At 30.0% G+C, this 9153-nt stretch overlaps 1 pseudogene; it reads right to left on the bottom strand.

Moving 5' to 3' along the window:
- Positions 1-7385: 7385 nt before the first annotated feature.
- LOC113549118 lies at positions 7386-8898 on the bottom strand (annotated as a pseudogene).
- Positions 8899-9153: the final 255 nt, after the last annotated feature.

Raw genomic sequence — 9153 nt, 5'->3', positions numbered from 1 at the left:
TTTTGTAACTATTTATAGTTGTGTAGTGCTTATATACAAATTAACTGGATGCCGTTACCAGCCAATTACCCATTAACTTTTTGATTGTGATTGCTGTTGACCAATGCCTCTTACCGTGGTTCTGATACTCTATACTAAATGGCACCAGGTCGTTAAAGTCTATGTGTCCTGAGTCGTTGAACGGTTTCGTGTGTCCAGATATGCTGATATCCGTATTCCTAGATTTATCATTATCATTTATCATTCAGTTGTAAGTTCACACGTAGTATGTAGAAAAAAACAAATTCATACACATTTTTTGAAATGTATAATGAAAAAAAAAGTCTTTTTGAAGATACAATAAAATGTTGATAAGACTTTATAATAGGTATTATAAAATCATTAATATGTTGCTCTACGCATAAATGTAATCAAATTGTCTGTACAATGCGCCGTACAAAACGCGTAATGTGATACACGTCATAATGTATTACTATTATATATATATATTTGTTTGGTCATTTTAGATTTAAATGTAGGTGTTTTTAGTTATACATACTTACTAAACAATAAAAATTATGTATTAATCATTCATCAACATGGACACCTGTTTGCGGTTTGAAAAAAAAATAATTTTATGTATTTTTATGAGCGTAAAAATATATTAGACTTGAGAAACATAGGTGCAATAGTGGAAGAAAATTCTTTAGTGCCCCTGGGGATGAATCTTGAAATAAGCCTTTATAGGTGACAGGTATTTTTGATGGAAGTATACCTACTTGTGTATTTTCCTCTCGAACAATTCGCTAATTTTCGGACGATTTAGTTTTTTGCAATAATTTCAATAATTAGGTACTTGTGAATAGCATATCACTGATTAACCAATAATAATTGATATTGATTTATATGTTATGTATTTATTTTCAATTGTAACTCGAATACCTTAGTACAGTTCTAGAATGGACTACCAAAAAATATTGTTCATAATCGAATAATGTTAGAAATAAAACTCCCGTTTATTGGTTCGTGGTTACGTACGTTTGTTGAATTCCCATATTCGTAAATCAACCGGATTACCAAGTAGCAGAGATTAAGTGTGGAAATATTTCAATAATATTTGTACAAGAGAAAAAAAAGAAAAGTAGTTTATTACTGGAGTAAATTATAGGAGAAAAAAAGTTTTACATAGCTAAAATATTATATGTATGTATACTTCTAAAAAAAAACATGACGAGATGGAATAAAAAGTACCGCACGATGGGTGATATTAGCCTATCGAACAGTATGACCGTCGGTACAATGCCAGAATACTCGGACTATTGCCCCATTGACTACGCTGGAGGTATCAATCAGTACAATGCAGGAATACCGTAACTATGCACTATTGATTGATACTAATACTGTCCAATAGTTTATTATGGATTTTTTTCACCTTCAATGCGCAAATCAGCCCGGGTGGGTCTTGCTGTAGCAAGATCAGGTGAAAGACTGTTGACCTGTGGTGGGTCGTATGGTCTTTTATACTCGTGTTATCGGTGATTAACTCCGGCGGTCCCGTGTTCTGTGACTGAACCAAAAACTACAAGCGCCGATAACGATACAAACTTTTAATAATATAATAATAGGTATGCAAATAATAAATTAATTAAAAAAAATATAATTACAATAGTATGTCATATGATTAAAATTATAATAAAAATAAAAATAACAATATATAAATAATGATTATCAATAATAAGATATTATATAATAGGTAAAAAGAATAATAACAATATGATTATAATAATTATATTAAATATGGTTTAAACATATAGGTATAGTTTAAAATGTTTAAATATAATATAAATATAGATTTTTTTTTTCAAATATTAAATAGGAAAAAAAAGTTATAAATATTTATTAATTGAAAAAAACAAGAGTTACTTAAAACAAATACTACACATCTATACATATTTATAAAATACTTATATATTAAAATATAGCACAGTGTTTACACAAACTTAATAAAAACAATTATTTCCGATAGTTATAATTTATAATTTTATTATAATAACATTAAAATATTCAATTTTAATATTTTTAAGTAGAAAATTTGCTCTAGTTCCTAGTTAGGTTAGGATCTCTAATCTCTATTCTCTATTCTTAATACTAAAATAATTACTTGTAAATGAATAATTTATATTAAAACATAAAACAACATTCAAACAGCGTTATAGATGTCGGACATTGCAGAAACTTAAGTAAACATAAAAACGTATTGAACTACAATATTTAATTAGTTCCTTAATACAATTAATCTATACGTTTAAACATTATAATTCATACGTTTATATGACAACATGAGAAAGATATATAATTTAGCACATATTTTTGTAATAAGTGATGAAAATTTAATTATTGTATTTGACTGATCATATATTAATTTTCATCTAGTTATCATTGTATAATGAATTACCTATTTCAGAATTAAAGGTATTTTATAAACAGTTTTCCAATACAACATATTTTTTATGAGTAGATTATTTTTGCTTTTACATACATTGCTAAGTTCAAATATTGATTAAGTGTTATAACTTATAAGTATTAGGAGCAAAAATATATCTTTTTTTTTCATTTAAAAATGAGTTCATCAAAATAGTTGTTTAATAATAAACTTAAGATTTTACAAAATAATTTAAAACTTTTTGTGAAAAGCATTGACAAATCTACGTGAATAAAACTAAAACATATTCAATGAACGATTCTAAAATTACGGTTTTAAATATTTGTAATTATTTTATAGAACGGTTTTAAAACTCAATTAAATTAAGTACAATAATAATTATAATCAAAACTGATGTAAAGTATTATTTTTAACAATAATAAAAAATAAACAGTTTAATAGGTATGTAGTTTATAAGTTCATTATTTGTATTTAAAGAAAACAAATAACAATATTATTTAGTTAGCGTATTATTTTATAAGCATTTATCATAAATTATAATATAAAAATTAATAAATATTATACGTTTTATGTTATGTCCATAGCCAACATACGTTGATTAGAAGTAATACTAATTATTAAACACTAAAGTACTATAAATTAATTAACAGGTATATAGCCAGGTTAGGTTAGGTTAGCCAGTGGCGTGGCAAGGGTATAACCAAGTGTGTCTATGAAATCATCACTCTTTTCCAAATTAAAATGTATGCATAAATTTAGTTCAAGGGATATGGACACTGCAGGTCATAATATCGACGTATATTTTAGAGGGTGGTAACAAACGAAAGAAAACCGTAAAGGCGCATTAAATTTGTGATTTTTCACACCTACGTATGATTTATTACTTATATATGACCCTTACGAGCTAATACCAAACTCGGTTTAGAAAAGTTTTCCGTGCCGTTACTAATTTAACCTTATACCTAACATGAAGTGATTCAGAAGAAACTTGACGAGTTTTAATATTATTAAAATTAATACAAATTAACACTGCACAGAAATAAAGCCACAGAATAAATTAATTGTCATTAATTCCACTATGTTTTGTCGTAGTTACATGATACATGCATTATAAAAACAGTAACATTAAATACACATTCTTTGTCGTATTCAAATTATCTATATATACTGTAGAATCCACTTATTTTGGGACACCACATAAAAGGGACAATAATGATAAGGAAAGATTAGCATAGTCCGGACATGTATCGATTTGTTAGTTATTCGGTTAATATGCCCAATGTGTCCTAATTAACTCACCAGTACACGTAACACTAACGAAAATAATAATAATTTATGTACACATGCAGATCCTTAATCAACGAAAGCAACCAATTATATAACATATCGTGGCACTGAGGATAGCGGCAATGGTGAATAAGAAAGCGGACAGTAGTACTGACGAGTCAGACAGCGGACAGCGGTAACCGATAAATAGTCTCATATTAATTGACAGAGACTGTGCGGGGTGATTTGGTTGGAATATAACTTTCAGCTGTACCGATCAAGAATTTCCGGGTACGATGTTGATGCGCGGACATCGACGGCGACCGGATGCAGACATAATATTATAGACATATATTAAAGACATATCTTTTATGGGAGACATCACCGACGAGGCGATAATTATAACCCATTGCCAGAACCTGTGCGATGCTGGACTAGCTGCCTCGTATTTTCTGTCATCGGATATCGACTTCCGAGTTATGTCGCCGGTGATCGCACTTTATTCGCATGTTAATCACCAATGTCATCGCGCACAATAACATCGCACACCGCATCTGTTTGACGTCCGTTACTATCGTTACGCACAGTAATAAAAAAAAAAGCTCATGATATTCTTCCACCTCCGACCGGCCAAGACTTAAGAGAATATTATGTTTCGAGGTGACTAGTGCCGTATACTTTTTATTCTTTTTATCCTTGTCCCGTCCGCGTACACTGTGTTATGCCATAGATTATTCGTTGTTTCAGTTATGTCTATTTTTCGGTAATCGTTATGTGTTGTATATGTATTAATTAAGATAAAGCACTTGGAGAGTACCATAAGTAAAGAATGGCAAAATAAACGACTCAATGTAATAGCGGGTTAAGCAATGTCTGGATACTACCAAAATACATAAGTCATGAGGATAGATTTTATAAACTTAGTGTTGTTTAATATCTAAAGAAAAATCGCATAATAAAACATTATTATTAGAAATTATATGCAGAATAAAGTATAAACATGGCACGACATTCTAAACAAATTGTCTAAAACTTAAAGATGAAGGCAAATACAACTTATATGATTTTTAAATCGTTATTATATTAGTCATAACTACCTCGCCTAGTTGAATTAGATCATTATATCAATACAATCATCAAAAGTATTTAATTTATAACGTATGCCTTATCTCAATACTTGTTGTCGAAAAAATACAAAAAAAAATTAATATGTAATTAGATATTAAAATAAATATGGTTTTGTTTTATTTAGTGTCTGATGTCAGCATTACAAAGTAGAAGCAAATGGTGTCGAACAAGATTGGTTGGGCGGATTCAATGCGGTGCACGATCAAAGGTTACGTTCGAAACATACGCGAGAGGTTCGGAGATCGTCAACGGCCATCACTTTCAGGACGTACAACCCGACGACTACGACGACGTGCGATTTACTGATCTGCCGGCAGTCGTGTCGGTCACGCAACACACCGTCATGGTGGGCCAGCCCACCGCGTCTGTTTCCGAGTCACGGTCAATTTTCGTAGCGATCGGCAATTGACCGACGTACACCTTGTACAGGAGAGCGACGCCTCGACCCGACGGTCCATCCCTACCGACGAACTATTGCCGGTCTCTCGCGATAGCTGGTGACATGTGTGTGCGTCTCGACCCGTTGTTGTCTCCGAAGGAAAAATCAGTACAACGTGTCAAAAGCCATCAGTAACCCGCCGGTGGCATCCGCAAAAATGCAGGATCGTGAGACTTCCACAAGATCACTGTTGTTGCTTGACAGTTGTTCGAGCGTTTATTAAGTTATAACATATTATAATATTGTCAATTGAATCAACAATCTGTTTTTTTTGTTTTAATATTATGTGTTCTAATCATAAAATATAAATGTCACATTGTCACAACAATAATAGACCTTGTACTTGTGGGTAATCCAAATACTTGGTATTGTGCTATTACTTACCTGTGTGATTAAGGAGAATTATAATATAGTAGCTCAAAAAAGTTTAATAGGTCCCTGAGCAAGATAAGTGAGTTCTAGTGTATGCTTGGTGTGTAGGTAGGTGTATGTATGTAAATAATATAATTTAGGTATCTACTAATGTGATTTAAAATGTTTCAATGTATGTATAGTATGTATAGTTCAATCGAAATTAGTAAAATATTATAATAAATAAAATACTCACTTAAAAGTACAGTACAAATCCAATTCGTCCTTTAAAAACATTATATCTACTGGCCGATTAGGATGATAAACGTAGGTATCTGCTGACTAATAATACAAACATCGCAATAACCGTCGCATGGAAAATGTTTTAAATTCTCGGTGCCTATGACGGATGAAATTTATTTCGAGTTTATTTTCATTTCAACAGTCCTAGACGTTTAACATGATTACTACCTTTTTTCCACATTAAGCCACATATTAATATTAATATTAAAGTAGCTGTCTTATAATATTCGACTTTATTAATAACGGCTTTAGCATCATCCATGTTGATATACTCAATTGGTAAGTGTTATAAACATTATTCAAAGCATGATGCAACTATGCACGCAGAACAACATCCGTAGTAGATCCGACGTACATCACACGTTGTTCGAAGATATTAAAATTGTAGAAGTCTAAGGTGCGGCAAAACTCAAGTTTGATAGGTGTGTTTAAACACTCGAGCCGGGCCTGATTGCACTTAGGTAAATAAAGGTAATGGCTGAACTGCACTAATTTAAAAAAAAGGTAAAGATCGAACTACACTCGGGTTCAAAAAGCAGTGCAATTCTACACCGCCGTCAGTGTACCAATACTTTGTAATGCTGACATCAGACTTTCAGAGTCTAAATAAAACAATATCATATTTATTTTAATATCAAATAACATATTAAGTTCCTACTTATGTAACTATACTACCTCACCGTCATTTTTCGACAATAAGTATCGTGATAAGGCAAACATTATAAATTAAATACTGTTAATGTTGTATTGATATTATGATTTAACTAAATATACGTAACGAGGCTAGGTACTCATGATTAATATATTAACGATTTAAAAATTATATTAATTGTATTCGCTGTCATATTTAAGGTTTAGAAAATTTGTTTAGAATGTCGTACCATGTTTATACTTTATTCTGGATATTAATTCTAATAGTAGTTTTTTATTATGCTATCGTTATTTTGATATTATACAACACTAAGTTTATAAAATATATTATTCTCATGGCATGTATTTTGTTAGTAATAACCTATCAAGACTTTACTTAACTCGCTAATACATTGAGTCCGATTCGCATACCGATTGGCCGACAAATCAATTTACTGACACCCGATTTTAGGACACACTATATTATGATGAATTATACTTACTAATTAAACTATGTCATTTTTTATTGTTTTAAATTGTTTGTATAAATCACGAATATTGTTCAAGTCAAATATTAAAACTATAAATTAACATTATAAGCTTCTGTTTTATAAATGAAAATGAAACATTATTGCATTTAAGTGTTCCAAAATACAAATCGTACCATTTTGTAACCTAAAATTATAATTTAAAATGTTAGAAAAAAATGTATTATTATATATCATAAACGCTTTATCTATCTTTTGAAAATAATAACCTTTTTTCTTATTGTCTATATTTAGTTTTTATCTTTTGTGGTCGATTGCAGTTTTTTTGTGCTATAAGGTCAAGCTCGCAGTTTGTTTGTTAGTTGTTTAGCTCTTTGATTAAAATAAAAATATTTGGCTTTTGTCTACCAACAGCTTTATTAAGAGCTGCATGCCATGTTTCAAGGTGGTTTATGGCCCTTGCTCCATCTGTTTTAAAATAATTACTTATATTGTTATTAAATAGACAAATATCTGGATCCAAGTATGTTTCGGTAAAATAATTTAATAATTTTAGCACACCTAAAATTATAATAATAAAAAATTAAGTTTTACTAAGTTCGTACAAATTACGTAAAAAGTTATATTTACTTTCTGACTCAATTTGTTTAATAGGAACTATGGCTTACGAATAAAGACAACGAACAACTTTTTTAAAATTATCGGCAAATGTATTATCGTAAGATTTTTAACTTAATGCCAAATAGATTGCTGAAAGTGAAATAGACACCCTTTTATGGGTGTATCAGAACCAAAGCACTGCCGAATGGAGACAATCATTCCAATTTCAAAATCTATTTGGAAACGAGTAGGATTGAACTTTAATCCATTTGTCAATGCCGCTTCTTTTATTATTTCAAACATTCTCAAATATGTCGATTTTGTTGGGCAATAATGCATAAGCCTAAAAAAATATATTTTAACATATAATACATAGTATTTTACTAAATTATAAATTTTTTATTATAATTACTAGGGGTATCATCATTCCTATAACAAAGCAGTGTAAGGTATACAATTTGTGTAAACATTTTTGGTGCTTACTTTAATGTGCCATCCATAAAAACTGTATTACCAGAACAAAGGCGTCGTAAAAATCCTACGGTACCAAAAATAACGATTTTATTATCCGTACCATTACATCCTGTAGGTAATACTATTGTTATTAGTAATAGTATTTATAATTAAATGATTTAAATAATTTAGAATAAATACCTAAAATAAAATCTTTTTCATCATTAGTTGATCACCAATCACCTTCAACATCTAATTCAGACAGCTTTTAGGGTAACGTTGGCATTAATTTAATATGTTTCCTGTATGCCAAACATTTTACACTGGTATAAATTGATATAGCATCCTTTACCTTACTTCGGCTTCCGTAGAATCCTCTATTCCTGAAGCCATAACCGATCTTCGGATTTCATTAAATGTCTGTGGTATAGTCTTTGTGGGATTTATCACCACTTCGTCCTTAAAAATAAGTTATTTTCAAGTTATAAAACACGTATTCAAAACTAATTTTAAAAAATGGTATAAAACTCGTGAATAAAAATGTAACTTTATTAATTACAAATTAATAATTAAAACAAACTCACTTTAATCTTATTTCGAAAACCACGTTCAGCCAATTGGATTCCATACAACGGATTGATATGCGTTTTTGATATTATAGCATTATTGGAATCTTCTCTGTGTATTGCTCGACCTCCAAAATTATCAATACATTTATAATAATGGTTAAAACCTCTTGTTCTATCAATTCGATGTATAAAATTATCCAAAAATAAAAGTTGGCCATCTCGTTCAGAAGTTATTATCAACCACGACATTTTAAATTTAATTTTAATATATAACTAACTGACGATGAACATTTTTCTACACTGCAGTCAATTTTTCATCATATCTAAATTATATTCTACCTACTTATGTGAGACTTGACTAGATTTTATAATAATTTTCTTAACTCCACTTCGATATAGCCAATAAGAGTGCATGACGGATTAGTATTGATTTAATTCGTTGTATGATTAATTTTATTATAGTTTTGTTAGTTAGATTGGTTTTTGTGCCGCAAATAGATACAT

Source organism: Rhopalosiphum maidis, chromosome 1, assembly GCF_003676215.2.
Source record: "Rhopalosiphum maidis isolate BTI-1 chromosome 1, ASM367621v3, whole genome shotgun sequence".
NCBI classification, from domain to species: domain Eukaryota; kingdom Metazoa; phylum Arthropoda; class Insecta; order Hemiptera; family Aphididae; genus Rhopalosiphum; species Rhopalosiphum maidis.
Note: the sequence above shows the minus strand (reverse complement) of the source record. Positions and strands in the feature narration are given on the sequence as shown.